Genomic DNA, 23,071 nt, shown 5'->3' with positions numbered 1-23,071 from the left:
TTCTGAGACCAAAAGAGAAAATGCTGGAAAATCTCAGCAGGTCTGGCAGCATTCGCAGTAATTTGCTTTTACTCCAGCTCTGAGACTGGGCCAAGTTTCTCCATCAGGCTGCCTGTCTGTCTCCTCCTCTGTATATCTCTATCACGTTGCAGATTGCAAATATTGTCCCCATATCTCTGCAAAACTGCTATTTCCTGCTTTCCTGTAGACAACAGAAGCCTTCAAATTTCTCCTTTCCTCCATCAAAATGCATCCACAAACTTTGCTCCAGCTGCAATCTTTCAAGGAGCTGTTTAAATTTTCCCAGACTAGGGACCAACTTGTTTCTGAAAGCATATTGTTTCAGGATCAAATGAGCAAGATGTTACAAGCACATCAATTAACCAATATTGATATCTTTGCATTATATCAGCACATTTCAGTCATGATTGTGATATTGTATGTTTACTATCCTCGGCTGCACTCAGAGGATGCACCAGTGAGTGCCAGTCCATTTTACATTTTGAAAAATGCATTGATGGAATGGGGTTGCTTTGGGCCAGTATTTATTGCACATTTCTGATTCCCCTGGAGAATGCACTCAGCTGGGGGTGGCACAGTGGTTAGCACTGCTGCATCAAAGCACCAGGGAGTCAGGCTCAATGCCAGCCTCAGGTGACTGTCTGTGTGGAGTTTGCACATTCTCCCTGCATGAGATTCCTCCAGATGCTCCAGTGTCCTCCCATAGTCCAACAATGTGCAAGTGAAGTGGATTGACTGCCCACAATGTCCAGGGATATGTAGGTTGGATGGATTTGCCATGGGAAATGCATGTTACAGGGATTGGGTAGGGGAGTGAATCTGAGTGGGATGCTCTTCAGAGAGTTGGTGTGGACTTGTCAGGCTGAATGGCCTGTTTCCACACTGTAGGGATTCTATTCTTGAACTGCTGCTGAGCATATGGGGTAGAATGTTGTTAGGGATTTTTACCCAGTGATGATGAAAGAATAATGATATATTTCCAAGTCAGGAATGGAATGTGACTCGGAGGGAAATTTGCACATGGTGATGTTTCTGCTACTTTTTCTGGACAGGGCATAGTCATTTTTTCACATTGCTGGGTAGATGCTAGTGTTGTATCTGTACTGCCACAGCTTTCTGGATAGAGCCCAGCTATTTTTGGATCACAAATCTTCAGTATTATTGCTGAAATGTTGTCGGGGCCCATGACTTTTGCAGGAAAGTGAATTGAATTGGTTGGAATTTGGCAATTACAATACTGAGGTCATTAGGAGAAGGCTGAGATGGATTGACTGATTGGAACTCCTGGCTGAAGATGCTTGAAAATGTTTTGGTCTTTTCCTTTGCACTGCTGTGCTGTCCTCGATCATTGAGGATAGAGTTATTTGTGAAACCTTATCCTCTCGTGAATTTTTTAATTGTCCGCCACCAATCATAATTGGATGTGGCAGGACTGCTGTGCAAAGATCTAATCATTGGTTATAGGATTGCTTAACTTGTTTATCTCATGCAACTTCTACTGTCTGGCACGCAAGTAGTCCAGACTTGTATTATCACCAGGTGGCACCTCATTTTTGGGTATGCCTGCTGCTGTTGCTGACATGCCCTTTTGAACTCCGTTGAACCAACAATCGTGGTAACAATAGAGTGAGCTATATACTGGGTCATAAGGGGACAGTTTGCAGTCGGTTCTCATCCTGCTGCTACTGATGATGCACAGCGCCTCATGGATGGCCAGTGTTGCTTTGTTAGTTTTGTTCATTTATTCAGTATAGGGGTGGTGGTCTCACACAACACAGCTGAGGGTATCCTTAATGTGAAGGTGCAACTTTGTCTCGACAGGGTTTGTGCAGTGGTCATGCTTACTGATACTGTCATGGACAGATGAATCAGCTATGGGTAGATTAGGGAGGACATGGTCAAGTGCACTGTTCCCTTTCGTTGGCTCCTTCACTACCTGCATCAGGTACATTCTAGCAGCTTAGTCCATTGGCACTTGGCCTACTCTATCAGGAGTGATGCTACTGAGCCAATTTTAGTGATGCACCTTGAAGTCCCACACCTAGAGTAAACTCTTCACTGACCACCCTCAGTGCTTCCTCCAAGTTATGTTCAATATGGAAGAGGATTGATTCATCAGCTGATCGAGCAGTATGTGGTAACCGGAAAGAAGTTTCCTTTCCTATATTTGACCTGATGCCTTGAGACTTCAAGAGGTACATTCATCAGAATGGGGACTCCCAGGGCAATTCCCAACTAACTGTATACCACTGTGCTGCCATCTCTGAGACTATCTTTTCAGTGGAGCTTGATTTACTCACAAATGGTGAAGATTACAGCTGGGATGTGGTCAGTTTAACAAAATCATAACTTACAGGCAATGTAGTGAATGACTAGTCTGTGGGATAGCTGTGCCACTTTTGGGACAAGCACCAAGATGTGAGTAAAGGAGGATTTTGCAAGATCGATAGGACAGTTTGTGCCATCATCACTTCTGTTACCTTGGTTGATGCTGGGCAGTCTGTCTGGTTTCTTTCCTTTAATAAGTTTTGTAGGGGTTAGATGCAACACACTGACAGGCATGCCAATAAAAGTAAAAGAAAACTACAAATGCTGGAAACCTGAAACAAACCCAATGCAAGCTGGAGAAAAATCATCAATCTGGCGGCATCTGTTGAAGTGTTGAGTTCAGAATAACTCTTCTTCAGTACTGGGTTTGAAGATGACACCCATTCGGCGAATGAATAAACTAAAACTATGCTGTTGTCTGACACATGAAGTGGTCACCAATCAACTTATGTGAAAAGCCCAGGTCAGGAGATGTTGCACCCTTAATGTTTTTATTTAAACTGAAGGTACTATCTTGCAAGACAACAATGACTTTCTGTAATCACAGTGTCATTCTGGAGGCCTATCAGATGAAAGATGTTGGCTATAGCCTGCAAAAAGATGAAACAGCTCTACCTTCCTCTCTGAAAAATATTGTACGTTCAAAGTTCAAGTTGTGTACCTGCAACTCCAGAAAATCTCACCTAATAAACAACTAAAGCAAGATTATTCTCTAAAGTTTAATAACCTCCCTCCAAATAGTGTCTCTTTACTTTTGAGTTTGCAACCATAGGTGTTGCACATAGAATTTTCCCTTTGAGGATGATGAGTATATTTTTGCCTAGCCACATGACTAAAAGGCCACTGTACACATAACTGATATAGGAAATAAGAACAGCATATCTGAACAATGGAGTGCAGTCTATCTGATGAATGAATTTGAACATTTTGCTCATATTTCAGTCCCTGAAAGATTAATTACTGGTCACAATTATATAGAGAGTTTTGCTTAATGAATGTGCAACGTTACAAAACATCACTGTGGTTACTATGAAATCTAAGTTTTACCAATGTGCTACGTAAAAACTGACAAATTTACAATCATGCAGACCATGGAACTCAGTTAAAGTTCAGAATTATTAGTCAGCCTACTCTGAATTGTTAGTAAGTGATGGAAGAAATCATAAATAGTAAAATTATTCAGTAAAACCAACCTGCTAGTTCTTAGTTTTGGTTCAACCAGATCACTTAGTTCCATACTTCATTAAGCCGTGGAGACAAAGCCTGTTTTTCCAGAGGTTAGGTGCAAATTATTGCCCTTAACATCAAGGCAACATTCAACCAAAGACAGAGGAGAGCTGCAATAAAAAGAGATCAGTTCAGTATCTGACATAGTATGAATTAATTTAAAATATGAACTAGAACTCATCATGTTTCTGAGCCATGTCAGGATCTTCCTTAGAAAACTCAGATTTGCTCTGTAGTGTCAAGAGATTTGAAATGATACAATCTTGGAAAGTGTAGTATTTGGCTAACATATAATTTATCTTTAATGACGTAGCAAACTTTCATAAGATAAAGGAATTAAAAAGATAAATATAGGCTAGTTAGCTTTACATCTGTCATAGGGAAATTGTTGGAGTTCATTATAAAGGCTATATGCCCGAAACGTCGATTCTCCTGTTCCTTGGATGCTGCCTGACCTGCTGCGCTTTTCCAGCAACACATTTTCAGCTCTGATCTCCAGCATCTGCAGTCCTCACTTTCTCCCCATTCTTACTACTACTGTCCATCTGCAGCAGGCCTGTACTTAACAGGAAAGATAATTAGGAATAAGTGATCAATAGCCAATACAGATTGTCTTGTAAATATATGCAGAAAGTTAAGAGTGATGAGTGTGGTCAGTGTAGATGAGCCTTCTGCTGAATGAACCAGCAGTCTAGTGAGTACATCTAGGAATTTGCTTCATTCTGGGAATTCAACTGCTAAATCATTTCCGTGTCTAATGCTGAGTAATGTCAGGTTCAGACCTCAAGCTCATAGCCTTTAAATAAGCTAAAATAGTTTAAAAGTAAAGGAAGCTGTCTGATATTGGTAATTATTTGTCAAACACCTGAAATCTCTTGCCTAAGTGAAATGTTGATTACGGTAGCAGGAAGCTAAGCTTAAAAAAAGGTGACTAACGTTCCACCTGCTTTACTCCATGAACATATGCATCTATCCAGCTGAACCTTGTTATTGATGTTATAAACAATAGGTTGATGATTGGGCATGCGTAAGTGGGCAGGGCTGTAAGAAGGAAAAACTCAGCAACTGCCACATGAGAGCAACATTTCACACAAATGGTTACATATATCACTATCACAAAATCCATAAATGTAAATCAGAATGAAACCTGACAATGCACACTTTTGAAACGACATCAATGATCTGCAGCTCTGACGTTTTTAGAGATTTTCAAGACTGAAGGGCAAGGAGTGAGTGGGAGTCCCCCCTAACTTCAATATAATGAATGTGCACCTGCCTATTGGCAGTGTGTGGGCTAACAGGCAGTCTGCCAAGTTTCACAGCACAACTTCTGGATGCCTCCCAAGGTCTAAATTGAGTTTGCAGGTTTTAAGGTTAAGGTTGTATTCCCTGTTGCCAACTTTCTGTTCACTATTTGTGAAGAACTATCTTTATAGTAATGCATTTTAGGACAATCTTTAGGCTTTCAGGTGATTTTGTGGAGCTCCATATAGGGAAGGTCAGGGCAGGACTCTGACCTGCAGGACATTCCTCGGGTCAGTATCGAGTGGGCCTGCTCTATCCTGGCTGACAGTCACCATCAACAGCATAACCCAGGACAAAGCTTTAAACTTTAAGAAGTTATTCAACAATAACACAAATGTAAATATAGCCCTCTTCACCTTTACAATTCTCTCAATAAAACTTGCCAAAACTACTTTCATTAAGTCATTGAAACCATTCTGTTAACTAGGCTATTCCCCAGTTCTCATCACTAATCTTATACATCCAAAGTATGCAGACTTACCAATATGCATTATGCAGGCAACTGATATTAGCTCTTAATACCACAGTTGGGTTGAGCAACTATCAAGTCCGGTACTATCAAGTCTTGCACTTTGCACTATCACTCTGTTCCACAAGCTCACCAGATTAAACTTCCTGTAGGGATGCCCTTGCTCTGGCTCTTCATTTGTATCTTTCTTTAATTTCTCTCCTATCTCCCCCATTCCCTCTCCAAACTCACCTTGTCCATGAGACTCACTTCCTAGTTTTCAGCCCTATCCTCACTAAACTAATGACCACACAACTTCCCTTCCTGCCTCTCATGTTAGCTGACATTTCTAAAGATATTCTCTCTTCAGATTCTGTCTTTCTCATTCAAATCTGCTGTTGTCACTGTCTCCTTAGAAAACCATCTCCTTGACCCTCTGTACTTCAGCTCCATCTCCAACCTCTCTTGCCTTCCAAGTCCTGATCCTGCTGTTTCCTCCCAGATTCATGCCTGTCTCTTCCAGAATTCTATATCTGAATCCCTCCAATCAAGTTTCTTTTTCTTCCAAAGTACAATAAAGGCAAATATCAAAGTGACAAATTACATCCTCAGTGACTTTCGCCACGATAAACGTACATCCCTTGTCTTTAATCAGAAATCTCTTCCAACTAAATGTTGGGTATCTAGCCTCACAATGACACCTTTCCTCTCTGGAAATCGCCATGGAGTACAGTCAACGATACCCTGAACATGAAGAAAGACTGTCACTGCTTCAAATTCCCAGCTCCTGTGTGTTTGTTTTGCTGCCAATAGCTATCAACAATAGGTGAAGCTGATCTATTCGGCAGTTTTGATAAACAGAGCTTTGATGATGTATTTAATGTGTCTGTGTCCTTCAGACTGGGAGATGTGGCTTCCATCTCTAATGGCAACAGGTATGAGTGAAAGAAATTATGGGATGGTTGTCTTTGATAACTATTGGCAAAACAGCAACCCACCCTTAATGCAGTCCAGCAGGCAACTGAGCATGTTGCAGACAATGCAGAGGTCTGACTGCAGCAGCTTGTCTTTTGAAGATCACTTGCCTAAATATAGTGCTCTTCTGTTAGATTCAGCTAACTGACTTTTAGCCTGTACATCCGTTATACGACTTCCTAAGAGTAGTTTCCATCGCCTGCTTTTTTTTAAAGGACCAGCTAAAAGTTTCTGCATGTGTTTCTGAACCTTCATAAAAAAAAATGACAATAATTACCCAAGATAAGCAGATGATTAAGTTATTTTTGTTTTGGTAAGGAAACAATGCACTTTATTGTTGTTTGTCTCCAGTATTGGACAACAATTCCATCTGTTTTATGATAACTTGCTCCATCATTTAACAGAACCCCTTCAGTCGACTGCTCATGGTTTTTAAAAAACTGACAAGGTATGCTCTCAAAGCATCTTTTTCACATGTGAATCAGTTTCTCCATTTACAATTCATTTCCTGTGTTACATGTGCTGATAATCTGAAAAGATTAACCATGGCAGTATGATTAAATCTGTAAACCATTGTTCTACTTACTGTTTTCAAGTGGAACTTGCAAATGTCAGAATTTGACAATGTTCCATAAGGAAAGTTTCCCAGAAACAATCTCAATCAATATTCTGATTACTCATAAACATAAGTTGACATTTGAAAGCTTGGAAATACTCTCGAAAAATGGAGTCAATTTACACTCAGAATATACAGTGAACCAGATGGTCACCATTTAAAAATATTATCAGCATCCAATACAAGGAACATATGTAGGGATGCTCAAGAATTAGAGGAGCACAAATATCTCAGAAAGGAGTGAGGCTAGAGGAAGTCACAGAGATAAAGAGATTGAGGCCATGGAGGGATATGAAACCAAATGTTAAAATCAGGCCATTGCTTATCAGGCCAATGAGCATAAGGTGACCTGGTCTTGGTTGAGTTAGGACGCTTGGAGGGAACACTGTTTGACAGCAATGTTTTGGATGAGTATATGGTTGTGGAGGCTGCCCAGGAATAGCCAGTTTCAGGTGAGAGGATCACTCATCCATTTACAGAGCTGCTATTAAAGATTCAGGTGGACTTATGGTTGCTGTGGGCTAATCACTCTGCAATTCTCCCACACCTAACCCCAATTTTCGAAATCTGTTTTGGTAAGATGCAGGTGGCTGGCAGGTAGAAATTGCTCTCAGATGGTACAGAATGAAGAATTCTGTATGGTCAATCAAAGGCCATCAGAACCATCAAGAGCATACAACATATATTTATCAGGATGCTGGGATAAATATTGATAATCAGAAGGCAAGCTTGGACATCACTATCTATGCTTTCAGTGCATGATGGGTTGAAAGCTTACAAAATATGTTAAATTGATTGCACATGAGCAAAATGCACAGGAAGTACTTTGTTTTCCATGCTGATTAGGGTCCTCATTACTAATTATAGAGGGCCTGTCAGATACAAGTATTTGATTACGTTAGAGCCCGGGTGTCCTTGGAGAAGGAGCACGCGGTGTCCACCAACACCCTGGAGTTGTTCAGGGAGAGGTGGGCGCCGCAGGGAGTGGAGTGCATCATTTCTCCCTCCAACTCTATTTTGATTTAGTCCCTACCCTCCCCCTCACTGTTTTGATCACACAGCACTGCCCTTTGATGTGAAGGGCAGTGTTTGTCACTGGCCACCCGGGTGTTTTCCTGTCTTCCTGGTGGTGGAATTTGAATAAAGATTCGTGCACTTTGTGTCTTTCACTGTGTAAAAAAAAAATAAAAAAAACAAAAAAAAAACAAGTATTTGATGCAAGTAACATGTGCAGATGGCTATGTTCCAGACTGCCTTTCCAATGTGGATTGAGTCTGATGACAACGCACAACAGCTATTGAAATCCTGGTGCCTATTGCCAAATCAGTGAGACTTAACAGAAATGCTGAAGGCAGTCGTCAAGAAGTAAATCTCTATGAATTTATTATTTGTTACCTAAATGTGGGGCTTTGCCTTCTGCAATTTCTAGCTGAAGACTTGATCTGCTCTTTCTCCAATCCTCTTCCAGACTTAACTTGGGTCCAATACATGTCTCCTTGATGGCTGCTCTTCATACTCCTTAGGAACAGTACATTTCCCCTGTGGCAACTGGTGTACTGAGCAAACTGGTCATATATTGATGACTCAAGAGGACTAATCTTTACGTAGTCTTCTTGCAGCAATAGCCTTGGTACTGTAGTTTCTACCCTAGGTATTACCTCACTGAATCAGTGAAGGACAGGAGGATATTTAATTAAGGTTTTAAGAATTGGATGAATAGGGATATATAATTTCTTCTGGTTGGGAGTCCCTGGGATGTGAATGGTTCCATTCTGGAGTCTGTTTGCAAGTCGATTTGTATGGAACATAATGCAGGAGTTGGTTGTAAATACAAGAAATTTTCATATGTCAGGTCTTTAAAATGGTAGCCTTGTATGTTTGTAAGTACGAGCATTCATAAACTGGATATTTTAAAATCGGGGAACCTTGTAGTCAGCACTGAAGAATCATCAACTTCAAATTGCCATTAGAAAAGTGAAACATGAGGATGAAAAGTTTCTTTCCTTGAGATTATAATCATGAAATGGTTTTCCAATGAAAATGGTTAAAGCACAAACCATTACGTCATTCCTAAAGAATTACATAGAATATGCAGGTCATGCTTTCAAGGTGAGACGTGGAAAGTTTAAGGGGGATACACGCGGTAAGTACTTTACACAGAAGGTAGTGGGCATTTGGAATGCGTTGCCAGCAGAGGTGGTAGACGCAGGCACAGTAGATTAATTTAAGATACATCTGGACAGATGCATGAGTAGGTGGGCAGCAGAGGGATACAGATGCTTAGGAATTGACCGACAGGTTTAGACAGTAGATTTGGATCGGCTCAGCGTTGGAGGGCCGAAGGGCCTGTTCCTAGGCTGTAAATTTTCTTTGTTCTTTGTGATGTCTTGGAAAGTCTTGGAAAAAATCAAACTGTTCAGCCTAACTTGGCTATGCCAATCCCAAACCTCTGTTGACCCTTCTCCCATCCCTCTTCATCTAAATATCAGCATGATTTTCATGTGTATGTCAAGTTTGCTCTTAAATGCACCCAGACTAATCTCCTCAACTACTTGTCGTACTTCTAAGAACTGTCTGGGTCAAGAAGCTTCTAAAATAAATTCCCCATTGGATTTGTTAGAGACCATCTTACATTTAGAGTCCCTATTTTTGGTTTTCCCAATAAGTGGAAATATCTCTATATCTACCTTTTCAAAGTTCTTCATGATCATCAATCACAGAAACAGAATCACAAAATTGTTATGTTGCCAAAGGAGGCCATCATGTCCATGTCTGTTCTGTTGCCCAGTGACAATCTTCTGCCTTTTCCCCACAACCTTGCAAACGATTTCTATCCAATTCATAATCCAATGCTGTCCTGAATATTTGTCTCAGTTGAACCTACCTCCACCACCTTTGCAGGCAGTCCATCTGTACCTGAACAATTTGCTCAAACGATTTTCTCACAACACCATTGCTTTATTTCCACATTAGTTTGAACCTATGCCCTCTTGGTCATTTTTCATTCATGAGTGAGATCCTCTAGAATTCTATCAGGCTACCCCTGTGGCTTCTCTTTTTCTGGAGGAAAGAACTACAGTCTGTACAACCTTTCCCAATTGCTTTCATATTCTAGTTCTGGAATCATCCAGGTTTATCTTCATTTCTTTCACCAGTGTCTACATATAATTTTTATCATATGGAGATCTGAACTATATTCCAAATCTGACCAAATTTCTATATAATTTAACATACATTCACTGCTTTTCAATATTGCCTCTCTTTGTTAACCTTTACTCACTCCCTAGATCCATCTGCCTCTTCACTTTATTCATATTCTTATTAACTCAGAAATGTGGAAAGCAAAGTTTGGTACAACACATCACAGGGTTTTGGGTGAGAGCAAGTCATTAGGATTCTTTTTGGATTGCTTTTGAAATAAAATATCATTAGTTAAGGAATGCAACCCAAGGACAGGAATGGTTCTTATCAATTGTGTATGAATTATAAAAGATTATTTACTTTAGAAATACCATTTGACCTATATTTTTGTTCAAAATCGCTTTGCGCTTGCACACTAGAATTTATAAATCTTTGATGCTCAGTTTCAGAAACACCTTGTAATTAAAATAAATTTTAGATTCTATTTTCAGGATTAAAGTATGTTTTAACTGCATAAGCAAAGATACAGGGCAAAACAAAACTGAAATGAGTTCAGCCAGAAAAAAAAACTCAATCAGTTGATGGGTTAAAAAATCTGTGGTTTACCACCAAATGCTATACTGATCAAGATTTGGGATCTATACACGTAAAAACTTTGGTGCCATCCAAACCTACTTTGCATTCCCTAAATTTTTGAATTCCAAATTATTTCTTTGTAGATTTGCTTATTAGCATAAACCTAGACTATACTCATCCATACTTTTCCCCTTAAAATTGTCCAAAATTAGGGCGGAGAAGTGTACGGTGTAGTCATTGTTATAAAATTGCGAACATCCTGGAAATTGGACGCTGTTTTTTCTCAAATCACACCTGAAGTTATACCAAAGTTTTGTGCATCTTGTACAGCTCCCCAACAACTTCATTGACCATACTGCCAACTGTCTTGAACTTTTACACCATTCTGTAGCTTTTGGTTGGGCATCAGGCCAAATACTTTGTGAAGCCTATGAAAGCCAAGAGCAGTGTGGGGGTGGGGGCAGAAAGAACATACTACTCATGGGTAGAACGTTTTCCCTGTAATTCAAAGTCCAAAATATGGGTGTGCTTTTTTAACAGGGGGATCATGCCATCAAAGATTTACAGTAAGCATTCAGAAGTTTCCAAAAACATTCCAAGAAAAGAAAATATTCCTGAAAGCTGTATTTCAGTTCAGTTCTTTAAACATGGATCTGTTCATGCATGCAAGGTTGTTAAAGGGGCTCCTCCCTACCCCAGCTTGCCTGGCTGTAGTTCAACAAAGCAACAAATTAAATCCATGCATCTTTTGATTTTACTGAGCTAGAGTTTTTCTGATATGTTCCATGTGTCTTTGTAATATATTTTTAATGAGCCGTTTAAAGTCGTCAGAGTGACTTTTGTACAATCTTGAAAGGTTCTTTAGTTGGAAATTTATTTTAAAACTCTTTGAAAAACATTAAAGAAAATGTGAAATATCAAAGGAGTGAAATTGGTTTAAAATGGGCAATTGTGTTTCAACAGATCATACTCAGCCTGATTTTCTTGAGTGAGGGGCTGAGCGGAGACTGCAGGGTGGAAAACAAAATTAAGGGCAGAGTAACCATAGGCTACTCTTTCTACAATAGCTGGTTTGCAGAGCAGTTATCAGCAAAGTTCTGGGAGGCTTCCTGTTCCAACTGCCCTCTTGGTCATGTGTAGGCTAACTTAACTGAAGGAAAAATCAAAACAAATGAGTTTTTCCCTTGCCACTTCTGACCATTCAGCTATTAACAGCTGCAAAAACAGACCAGCTAAAACCACTGATTCCTTCCTCACTGCTGTTAAATATATTGCATGGAAACTGTGTTTGGAAAATGGGAGGATAGACCACGAATACTGTCGAGGTGTACTCACACATTAAAACTTTCTTTTACAGCATTTTGCAGTTTTAGTTCCAAAGTTATGATGAAAGTTTGAAAGAATTTTTCATTGATTCAACTATCCTTTGGGATGTATGTCAAAATCCATTCCTGATGTGGTTCTTTCTGTGCAATCTTTCAGGGTCCTATAGGGAAGTGGCTTAACATTCTCAACTCATTCCTAATGCATACAAGGTTACAGCACAAAACCTGTCCATAATTTCACATTAAATGACAAGATGGTTTGCATTATAAGTGGAAAATCACACTGAAATATAATAGGACATTGTTCTTTGTTGGGTGTTAATGCACATTGTTAAAACATTGTTAAAACAGGCTTAAATGGTGCTGTGAAGCTAGGTTCCACCAAATCTGGCAATACCCTGCTACCAACAAAGGATACAAAACGTGGAAACTCTTCAATACAGCGGTGCTGCCATTCTTCATCTTGACAAGCAAGAAAATGTTAATTTTATATTGTGATTTATCGCTTGAGATGGGACACAGTGGTCTTAATTTTCAATAGCGCATTGAAAACCAAATGTCTGGAAGATGTCACAGATTCTGATACTGCTAAAATACAACAGGATTTTTAAAGGGAAGGGTGGGGGTTGCTGGCAACCCACGCTCTGTTTAACAGCTCACTCGGTCTTTGAAGGAGCAGTTTGACCTTTCAATCTGAAGGCATGGAGGAAGTGGAGGGTCTGGGAAATGTTAGAGTGCAGCTGTTGACAAGTCAGCTCCTGAGTGCTGAGGGATGCATTGTTCAACTAATATAAAAAATGGAGATTTTAATCTCAGCTGCTCAACCAATGGCACAGAGTTTCCACCAGCGTGGTTCAGAGGCTTGTATTTGTGAACTTGTGAGAAGACAGACTCTTTAGAAGGACAAGAGGCTGCTTGAGCAGCAGAGGTTAGCAGAGAAAGCATAGTGAACAAATTATCCATTATCTGTGAAAGATGAGATGGGAGCAGGTGATTCTGACGGTGAGTAGAGTTGATGCATACTTCTGGCCTAAAGGAGGACAAAACAGGACAGTGACAGAGGACAAGCCTAGAGCCATAGAGGAGCACATGGACTTCTTGCAGTCCTCCATTATCTGCACGGGGTTTCACAATGGTCTGAGATCTCTGACTTTCGGGATCTTATCTATCTCTGATTTTCCTTGTGAAGACTCTCCTTGTTTGTAATATTTGAGAATCTCTGCCTTGTGGAACATTTGTCTTCCATCCTCTGAGGGGTGGGGGGGGGGGGGGGGGGGGGGGGGGATGCCCACTGTGTCACCTTCTTCCATCTGTGAGGCGCAGTATACCCAGTCTACCCTGTTTGAACTTCATTTAGACGACATGAGTGCGCCTTCACTGGTGAAAATTGAAAAGAAAAATATTCGGCACCAAGGAGGCTCGGAAAGACTGGGTTTTGATATCCTGCTTCCACGCTGTGACTGACCCTGTGGGAAACACAAAAAAAGCAGTGAAGGGAATTCAGGCAACTCAGCAGGTGCCTGAGCATTTCTAACCTCATAGAAGACAGCTGCCAAAGAACCACAATATGCATTGAACAGGAGTTTCCTTCACAGCCTTCACACACAGACCGATCTAGCAAACAACTCTGCTCTTGATGACCTCCCTTTGTGACAACTTCCAGCATTGTCTCCTCCATTGGCGCTCAGTATGTGGAGCTGCTGTACTTCACTTACATTTTGAGACACCTCAATAGAATTATTTGTTCTCTCCTCTTATAACAACAATGTATATCTCTACCAACTTTTTTAATGTAGCGAAAAGTCCAAAGTACTTCACAGGAACATTATAAAATAATGTACGACAGTGACCTGTATAAGCAAGTTTTAGATTCAATGACCAATAGCTTGGTCAAAGCGATAGATTTTATGGTTTATCTTAACATAGAGACATAGAAAATTGAAGCAGCCTTAGGCCTTTCGCCCCTTCGAGCCTGCTCCACAAGCAAGTTTTAGATTCAATGACCAATAGCTTGGTCAAAGCGATAGATTTTATGGTTTATCTTAACATAGAGACATAGAAAATTGAAGCAGCCTTAGGCCTTTCGCCCCTTCGAGCCTGCTCCACAATTCAATATGATCATGGCTGATCATCTAACTCATATCTGGTTCCCGCTTCCACCCCATTACTTTTGTTCTCTGTGGCCTAAGAACTATGCCTAATTTCTACTTGATTTGATTCAACATTTTGTCGTCAACCACTTTCTTTAGCAGAGAATTCCACAGGCTGATCACTGTCTGGGTGAAGGAATTTCTCCTAGTTTCAGTCCAAAATGCTTTACCCCATATGCTGAGAATGTGATCCTTGTTTCTGGACTCCCTGGTCATTGGGAACATCGTGCATTTACCCTGTCGAGTCCTGTTAGAATTTTGTAGGGGTTTCTATGAAATTAGATTCTTCAAACTCCAGTGAATATATTCCTAACCGTTCCAGTCTTTCTATATATTTCAGGCCTGCCATCCCAGGAATCAGTCTGGTAAACCTTCATTACACTCCCCCCTTAACCTAGACCACAACTGTACACAATACTCCAAGCGTGGTCTCACTGTACGATTGCAGCAATACATCCCTACTCCAGTCTCTACGGAGGCCAATATATCATTTGCCTTCTTCACCATCATTTGCAACAGCCTGCTTACTCTCAGTGATCAGTATATTAGGATAATAATCTGCCCTCCTGTTTTTGCTACCAGAGTAAATAACCTCACATTTATCCATATTATATTTCACCTGTTATGTATTCACACTCACTGAACTTGTCCAAACTATACTGAAATATTGTCCTCACAGTTCGCTCTCGCACTCAGGAGGCAAGTGAAGTTGAGAGTTTTAGGGAGAGAATTTCAGAGCTTACTGCCATGACAACTGAGGGCATGACGATAAAAAATGGGAATGCATAAAAGACCAGCATTAGAGAGGTACGGGTATCTCAAATGGTTGTGGACTGGAGAGAATTACTAAGACAGAGAAAGTCATGACCATGGGAATTTTAAAACAAGGTTGAAATGTTACTTCAAGATCAGGAGCAAATATAGATCAGCAAGCACAGGGATGATAAGGGAACAGGACTTGTTGCTCGCTGAGAGAAGGGCAGCAGAGATTTAGATAATTTCAAATAAACAGAGGACAGAGTGTGGGAGACCAGCCAGAGATGTATTAGAATAGTCAAGGTTAGAGGAAATAGAGAAATGAATAAGTGCTTTAGCAGCAGTTAAGCTGAGGCAGGGTTGAAGCCAGCAATTTTAGGGAGGTGGAAATAGGCAATCTTAGTGATGGTAAGAACAGGAAGTTGCTTCTCGTCTCAGGATGAAATGTGTCACCAAATTTGAGAACAGACTTGAGTCTCCTTCTCCAATCAATAAGATCATGGTTGAGGGGATTGGAGCTTTAATTCTGGTTTTCTGCTTGATGCCTTCGACCCCAGACTCCCTAAAATGTTCTGTTCCATTTCCTTTCTCCAGAAGAAACTATACTTGCATCTGACTTCAATTAATTTAGTACAAAGAGAATGGAGAGGCAGTATAAAATAAAGGGTGTACAGAAACAAACATATATACAGCACATGTACAAGTAGCTGGGCAGGCAGAGAAAGCTCTTAATCAAACACATAGTATTCTAGGCTTTGTTGATAGGGGCAAGAGCAGGGAGATTATGTTGAATTTATATAGGAGACTGGTTGTTGCTACATTATATGGTTTGAAGACTGAGATCTAATGGAATAATGGAATAGGTGATAGATAAATTAATTTAAAGTTAATTGGTTGTATACATTTGGGAAGCTAGTAATCAGTGAGGTATGAGTTTAATGCTGTTTGATTAGCTGAGATAAAGCTCCCACTAAAAGTGTGGACTTGTACCCAGGTCAAAAACATTTATGTTCTCCTATGCGACTGGTTAGACCTCAGCTGGATTATTGCATACAGAGTTAGGCACCACATTATAGGAACAACATGAATGCATTGGAGAGCCGGCAGAAGGGGCTTACAAGAATGGTTTCAGGGATGAAACGCATCGGTTATGAGGAAAAAATGGAGAAGCTGGGACTGTTTTCCCTAGGGAGGAGAAGACTAAAAGGAGATTTAACAGATTTCAAAACCAAGAGAGATCTGGTCAGAGCAGATAGGGACGTAGCTTGTAAAAGGATCAAGAACCTAAGGGTACAGTTTTAAAATGTTTTTAGAAAAAGAAGCAAAAGCAAAATGAGGTCAGTTTTCTTTCACACAGCAAGTAGTAAGGATATGAAATGCACTGCCTGGGAGTGTGGTGGAGATAAATTGAGTTGAAGCATTCAACAAGGCATTAGGATTTTTTGAATCAAAACATTTGTGTATGGTTACTGGAAAGGCAGGAGAATGATACTACGTTAAGATGCTCAGAGGGCTGATTTAGATATAATGGGCAGAATGGCCTCCTTCTGAAGTGTAACAATTATGTAATTATGGAATAGGTGATAGATAAATTAATTTAAAGTTAATTGGTTGTATACATTTGGGAAGCTAGTAATCAGTGGGGTATGAGTTTAATGCTGATAGATAAGGTTGAGATAGCTTGACAGGGTAGATGCTGAGTAATCTAGAACCACACGATGAGGGGACAGCAATGCGCACGGTAGTGGTGATACTTTCGAGACACTTTTGCTATTCAATAAGAGGATGGGGATGCAGAACGGTATATCCAAAGTCAATGAAGGGTACGAAACAATTTCAAACATTCTGTCAGCTTGTCTGCATAGGCAACCAAAGTCCCTTGGAAACCTTGTTCCATGGAAATGACATTGTGGAGCCCACACATTAATCTCATGTGTCTGCACTTACCACTGACTCTACAGCAAGTTTTAACTGGCTCGATTCCTCTCAATGACATTCCAAAATTAGCACTGAAATGGAAGGGATGCAGATGGAAGAAGTGTCTCATTCTTTGGCATAAGGGCAGAAATGAATTTGGATGTGATTTTCTGGCATTGCAAACCCAGTCTGATGGATTCTTGGAACCAAACATTAATAGAATTCTTGGGCTTTTCTTTCCAAATCAGTATTTACTAAATTTCCTCCAGTTTTTAAAAATGCTTGTTAATCTTTCTGGCCTGATGCCTATGAAAAGGGCGTGGGGGAGGGGGAGCAGTCTGACTGCTATTATTGTTCGCATATTTAGCAACCAGGAGGAACTCAAGAGTAACTCCCTTCTAATTTTGCCTCCCATTTGGAATTGGAGATGCTGCACCTTCTGTGAGTAGCAATACACTGGGAATTTAGTAAAGCCAATCTAAAGCCTGCTAATGCATTTTATAGAGTAACCATGGGCTGAATTTCACCAGATATCCATTAACTGCCAATTTTAACGGGTTTCACGGAGGGGTTCTCGTCTAGCAAGATTTCTCACACTCTCTTCCCAAATTCACTTTATTATCTGTGTGACACACTGCTATGGTGTCCATATTCTATTCTATTCTCCTTCTCTCTCTAGGTGGAAGTGCAAGCATTCCTGGGGTGTCCTGCTATTCGTGGCACCAGTGTAATATTTAAAATGCAATTCTCCAAAGCAGGACAAGTGTTGGCCATCTGGAGCTGCCCTGCAACGAATTGCCCTGGAGATGTCAGATAAAGGAAAATTGATCCCTTGCTTAGCAGACGGGAACCTGGATGTTCTGGTGGATGGGGTGCTAAGCAAGAGGGCCCCAGGACCAGCAGAAGAGAGCACATACCAGACTCTGCCTGCCTCATCTAAAATTGCCATGCAGGTCAGTCCTGTTTACATAGTCCAAAGGAATGCCCAACCGTGAAGGTCAATGACTTCCTCCACTCCACCTAGATAAATGCCACACTCTTCCCTTTGCTACTTCACATTCACTCTATCTCTGTCACTGCAAGGTTCATGCTCTACCACTCACTATATCTCACCAAAACCTCCCACACCACATGTCTGCTGCGATGCCTGCTCACTCACTCAGAGCACCGCGACACCTTTCTCCAACTTGTACCAGCACTACCAGCTGTGCTAGTCATTTCCATCTCACTCAATCCCTCTCTTTGTCTCACTTCAAGAGAAAAGCGGCCTTCAAAAGAGCACAGAGAACCAGGGCAGGTGGTGGTGTGCCCAGCATTTAGCTCTCACCCCCACAAGGAAAGAATCGTGGCCCTCACCAGTGAGTACCACAACCCTTCAAGTGGTGACCCTGAAACGTCCATGTCCTAGCATCATGAAAGATGCAATGTGCATTGCTGTGTTCTTCTCTCCATTATCATCACTGTGAAGGTACTTTTATCATGCCCCTGTCTTTCGTGGTGTATTCTCTCATTTGTCTCCTGCAGGTACTAATAAATCTGCATGGTCTTGACAGCCAGGTAACAGAACCCCTCCTTCACCTCTGAGGACAAGGTTCACTCAGAGGGAATACCAGTAAAGCTGCCTCCTACATCCATCACTTGCTGAGATACTGACACCTCAGAGAATACTTTAGATGGTGCTGACTCTCAGTGACCTGCCTTTGCATTATGCATAAGGCCATAAGACATAGGAGCAGAAATTAGGCCATTTAGCCCATTGAGTCTGCTCTGCCATTCAAACATGGCTGATAAATTTCTCATGCCCATTCTCCTGCTTTCTCCCTGTAATCCTTGATCCCCTTAATAATCAACAACCTATCCAACTCAGTCTTAAATATACTCAATGACCTGGCCTCCACAGCCTTCTGTGGCAGTGAATTCCATAGATTCCCCACTCTCTGGCTGAAGATGTTTCTCCTTATCTTCGTTCTAAAAGTCTTCCCTTTACTCTAAGGTTGTGCCCTTGGGTCCTAGTCTCTCCTACTAATAGAAACAGCTTTCCAACATTTACTCTGTCCAAGCCATTCATATTCTGTAAGTTTCAATTAGATCCCGTTTTTCCTAATCACCTCCATTGAGTATAGATCCAGAGTCCTCAAACATTCCTCATGTGTTAAGCTTTTCATTCCTGGGACCATTCTCGTGAACCTCCTCTCAACACGCTCTCGGGCTCAAAACTGCACACAATTCTCTAAATGAGGTCTACCTACAGCCTGATAGAGCTTCAGACGTACATCCCTGCTTTCATATTCAAGTCCTCTCAAAATAAAAGCCATCAATGCATTTGCCTTCCTAACTACTGACTCAACCTGCAAGTTTACCTTGAGAAAATCCTGGACTAGAACTTGTAACTCTCTTTGCACTTCAGACTTCTGAATTTTCTCCCCATTTAGAAAATAGTCCATGCCTCTATTCATACTACCCAAGTGCATGACGTCACACTTTCCCACATTGTACTCCATCTGCCACTTCTTTACCCACTCTCCTAACCTGTCCAAATCTTCCTGCAGCCTCCCTGACTCCTTAATGCTACCTGTCCCTCCACCTACCTTTGTGTCATCTGTAAACTTAGCCAGAACACACTCAGTTCCTTCATCTAGATTGTTAATGTATAAAGTGAAAAGTTGTGGTCCAACATATAGCCTTGCAAAACACCACTTGTCACTGGCTACCATCCTGAGAAGGACCCTTTTATTCCCACTCTCTGCTTTCTGCCAGTTAGCCAAGCTTCTATCCATGCCAGCACCTTGCCTCTAACACCACAGTTGCTTATCTTGCTCAGGAGCCTCCTGTGCAGCAACTTGTCAAAGGCCTTCTTGAAGTCCAGGTAGATAACATCCATTGGTTCTCCCTGGTCCAACCTGCTCATTACTTACTCAATGAATTCTAGCAGATTTTTTCAGGCATGACCTCTCACTGATGAAACCAGGCTGACTTTGCCCTATTTTACCATACACTTCTAAGTATTCAGATATCTCATCCTTCACAATAGATTCCAGGATCTTACCCACGACCGAGGTTAGGTTAATCGGTCTATAAATTTTTGTCTTTTGCCTTACTCCCTTTATAATCAGGGTGTCATGTTGCCATTTTCCAGTCCTTTGGCATCCTCCTTGAATTTATCAATTCCTTTGTTATCCCCTGTACGCTGTCTCCAAACCCAACAACTGAGGTGGCCAGCTTCCCTCAACTGCAGTAGCCCCTGAAACCAAAAGCCCCAACTTTTCATGGATGCACTCTCAGGACTGGCCATGGCCCTTGACCTACCTGGATGGACAGCCGTCATTGATGATCGACCCAGACCCTTGACAAGTCTGAATGCAGCTCCCCAGCTGACTTCCCATGTGACTGGGTGCACTGGACCCACAGGTCTGACCATTGCCCACACTCAGACCAAAGAGATGCAGACCCCCTAATCCTGATTATGCTGACCACTCAACTGAGCTTCCAGGTCTCCTGACTGAAGGATGCATTCCTTGAGTTGATAGAGGATTATTCCCCTCAGACTTTGCAATATGACTATTTGATGGAAGTACATTCAGTGTATTACCATAGTCATATAGTGCAGGTGTGAGATTGACACCACAAAGCAACATGGTAAAAACTACAGATTCAAAAACACCAGCAACAGTTCTCCTTCAAGATTCTCCGCTCCACGCTTGCAGCAATGCGCCGGCACCTAACCTCTCTACAGTCAGCCCTGCCTCAGCTGAGGGCCAGAATTGCAAAGGACCCACTCTGTACTACATCCTCAGGAGAATTATACTCTCAACAAACAGTATTTCAATTCCATCTCAAACATCAAAAACTGTAAGTACCACAAACTTTTATCCACCCACCTCCATAACCAGCGCTCCTCAAATATTCCAGAAGATTCCCCTGGCCTCGGAATAGTCCGCCATTAGCCATGCAGCTGATGCAGCTATCACACCCACGTGGATTGATGATGTCACTTCTGCCCCCATCATGGCCCCTCCCACAACCACTTCCACCCCTCACAGTTCCTCATGCATCACGCGTGACATCACTTCCGCCCCTCATGTCATTGCTGATGCCACATGCTCAGTGAGGTCCGCCACCCCTACTGCCGTGGTCACCACCACTTCCGCCCCCACCAGCGCCACTCACCTGCATTCTGCTGACATGCCCCTCACAGACCCCACTGTAACTATCCCCACTCCCCAGAACCCCGAGGGGAACACTACCCCTGCTCATGACTCCACCCCCATTCCCCTCACCATCACACCCACTCCAGTTACAGGTTCCGCCCCCACTCCCAGCTCTACACCCACACCAGATCCCAGCTCCCAGCCCTGCCGAGTTTTCACCATCCCCGCAGACCTCCCCCTCACTGAAGACGAACAATCAGTCCTCAGCAAAGGACTCACCTTCATCCCCCTCTGTCCACGCATCAATGAATTTAATACACGCCGTGACGTCGAACAATTCTTCCATCGCCTCCGCCTCCGAGCTTACTTTCACAATCAGGACTCCCGCCCACCTTCCGAGGACCCCTTCACCCATCTCCAATACACTGCATCCACCTGGACACCCCGCGCTGGCCTATTACCTGCCCTCGACCTCTTCATTTCCAACTGCCGCCGGGACATTAACCACCTCCCTCCCCCACTCCAACCTCTCACCCTCACAACGCACAGCCCTCCAATCCCTCTGCTCCAATCCCAACCTCACCATCAAGCCAGCGGATAAAGGGGGCGCAGTGGTAGTCTGGCGCACTGACCTCTACATCGCTGAAGCTAAACGTCAACTCAAGGACACCTCTTCCTACTGCCCCCTCGACCATGACCCCACCCCCCATCACCAAACCATCATCTCCCAGACCATACAGAACCTCATCACCTCAGGAGATCTCCCACCCACAGCTTCCAACCTCATAGTCTGGAAACCCCGCACTGCCCGGTTCTACCTCCTTTCCAAGATCCACAAGCCTGACCACCCTGGCCGACCCATTGTCTCAGCATGCTCCTGCCCCACTGAACTCATCTCTACCTACCTCGACACTGCCCTATCCCCTCTAGTCCAGGAACTCCCCACATACGTTCGAGACACCACCCACGCCCTCCACCTCCTCCAAGACTTCCATTTCCCCGGCTCCCAACGCCTCATCTTCACCATGGATATCCAATCCCTCTACACCTCCATCCGCCATGACCAGGGCCTCCAAGCCCTCCATTTTTTCCTCTCCAGACGTCCCCAACAGTACCCTTCCACCGACACTCTCATTCATTTGGCCGAACCGGTCCTCACCCTTAACCATTTCTCCTTTGAATCCTCCCATTTCCTCCAGACCAAAGGGGTAGCCATGGGCACACGGATGGGCCCCAGCTATGCCTGTCTCTTTGTTGGCTACGTAGAGCAGTTGATCTTCCGTAATTACACCGGCACCACTCCCCACCTCCTCTTCTGCTACATTGATGACTGCATTGGCGCCACCTCGTGCTCCCGCGAGGAGGTTGAGCAATTCATCAACTTCATCAACACATTCCACCCTGACCTTAAATTTACCTGGACCATCTCTGACACCTCCCTCCCCTTCCTGGACCTCTCCATCTCCATTAATGACGACCGACTTGACACTGACATTTTTTACAAACCCACCGACTCCCACAGCTACCTGGATTACACCTCTTCCCACCCTACCTCTTGCAAAAATGCCATCCAGTATTCCCAATTCCTCCGCCTCTGCCGGATCTGCTCCCAGGAGGACCAGTTCCACCACAGAACACACCAGATGGCCTCCTTCTTTAGTGACCGCAATTTCCCTTCCCATGTGGTTAAAGATGCCCTCCAACGCATCTCGTCTACATCCCGCACCTCCGCCCTCAGACCCCACCCCTCCAACCGTAACAAGGACAGAACGCCCCTGGTGCTCACCTTCCAACCTACCAACCTTCGCATAAACCAAATCATCCGCCGACATTTCCGCCACCTCCAAACAGACCCCACCACCAGGGATATATTTCCCTCCCCACCCCTCTCCGCCTTCCACAAAGACCGTTCCCTCCGTGACTACCTGGTCAGGTCCACGTCCCCCTACAACCCATCCTGGCACTTTCCCCTGCCACCGCAGGAACTGTAAATCCTGCGCCCACACCTCCTCCCTCACTTCTATCCAAGGCACTAACGGAGCCTTCCACATCCATCAAAGTTTTACCTGCACATCCACTAATATCATTTATTGTATCCATTACTCCCGATGCGGTCTCCTCTACATTGGGGAGACTGG

General features: G+C 42.8%; 1 long non-coding RNA gene across 1 annotated transcript in view; it reads right to left on the bottom strand.

The window, feature by feature from the left end:
• The window catches only part of LOC148149399 (uncharacterized), a 123,385-nt gene that overhangs the window by 65,152 nt on the left and 35,162 nt on the right, over positions 1-23,071 (bottom strand). Inside the window, exon 2 of the long non-coding RNA XR_015757903.1 lies at positions 3,543-3,686. This is a non-coding gene — a long non-coding RNA (uncharacterized LOC148149399). The remainder of the gene's footprint in view (positions 1-3,542; positions 3,687-23,071) is intronic.

This window comes from Chiloscyllium plagiosum, unplaced genomic scaffold (assembly GCF_037043375.1).
Source record: "Chiloscyllium plagiosum isolate Xiang-an unplaced genomic scaffold, Cpla_swu_hap1 HiC_scaffold_8, whole genome shotgun sequence".
Lineage (NCBI taxonomy): Eukaryota > Metazoa > Chordata > Chondrichthyes > Orectolobiformes > Hemiscylliidae > Chiloscyllium > Chiloscyllium plagiosum.
The sequence above is the reverse complement of the archived record's forward strand: the minus strand, read 5'-3'. Positions and strand labels throughout refer to the sequence as shown.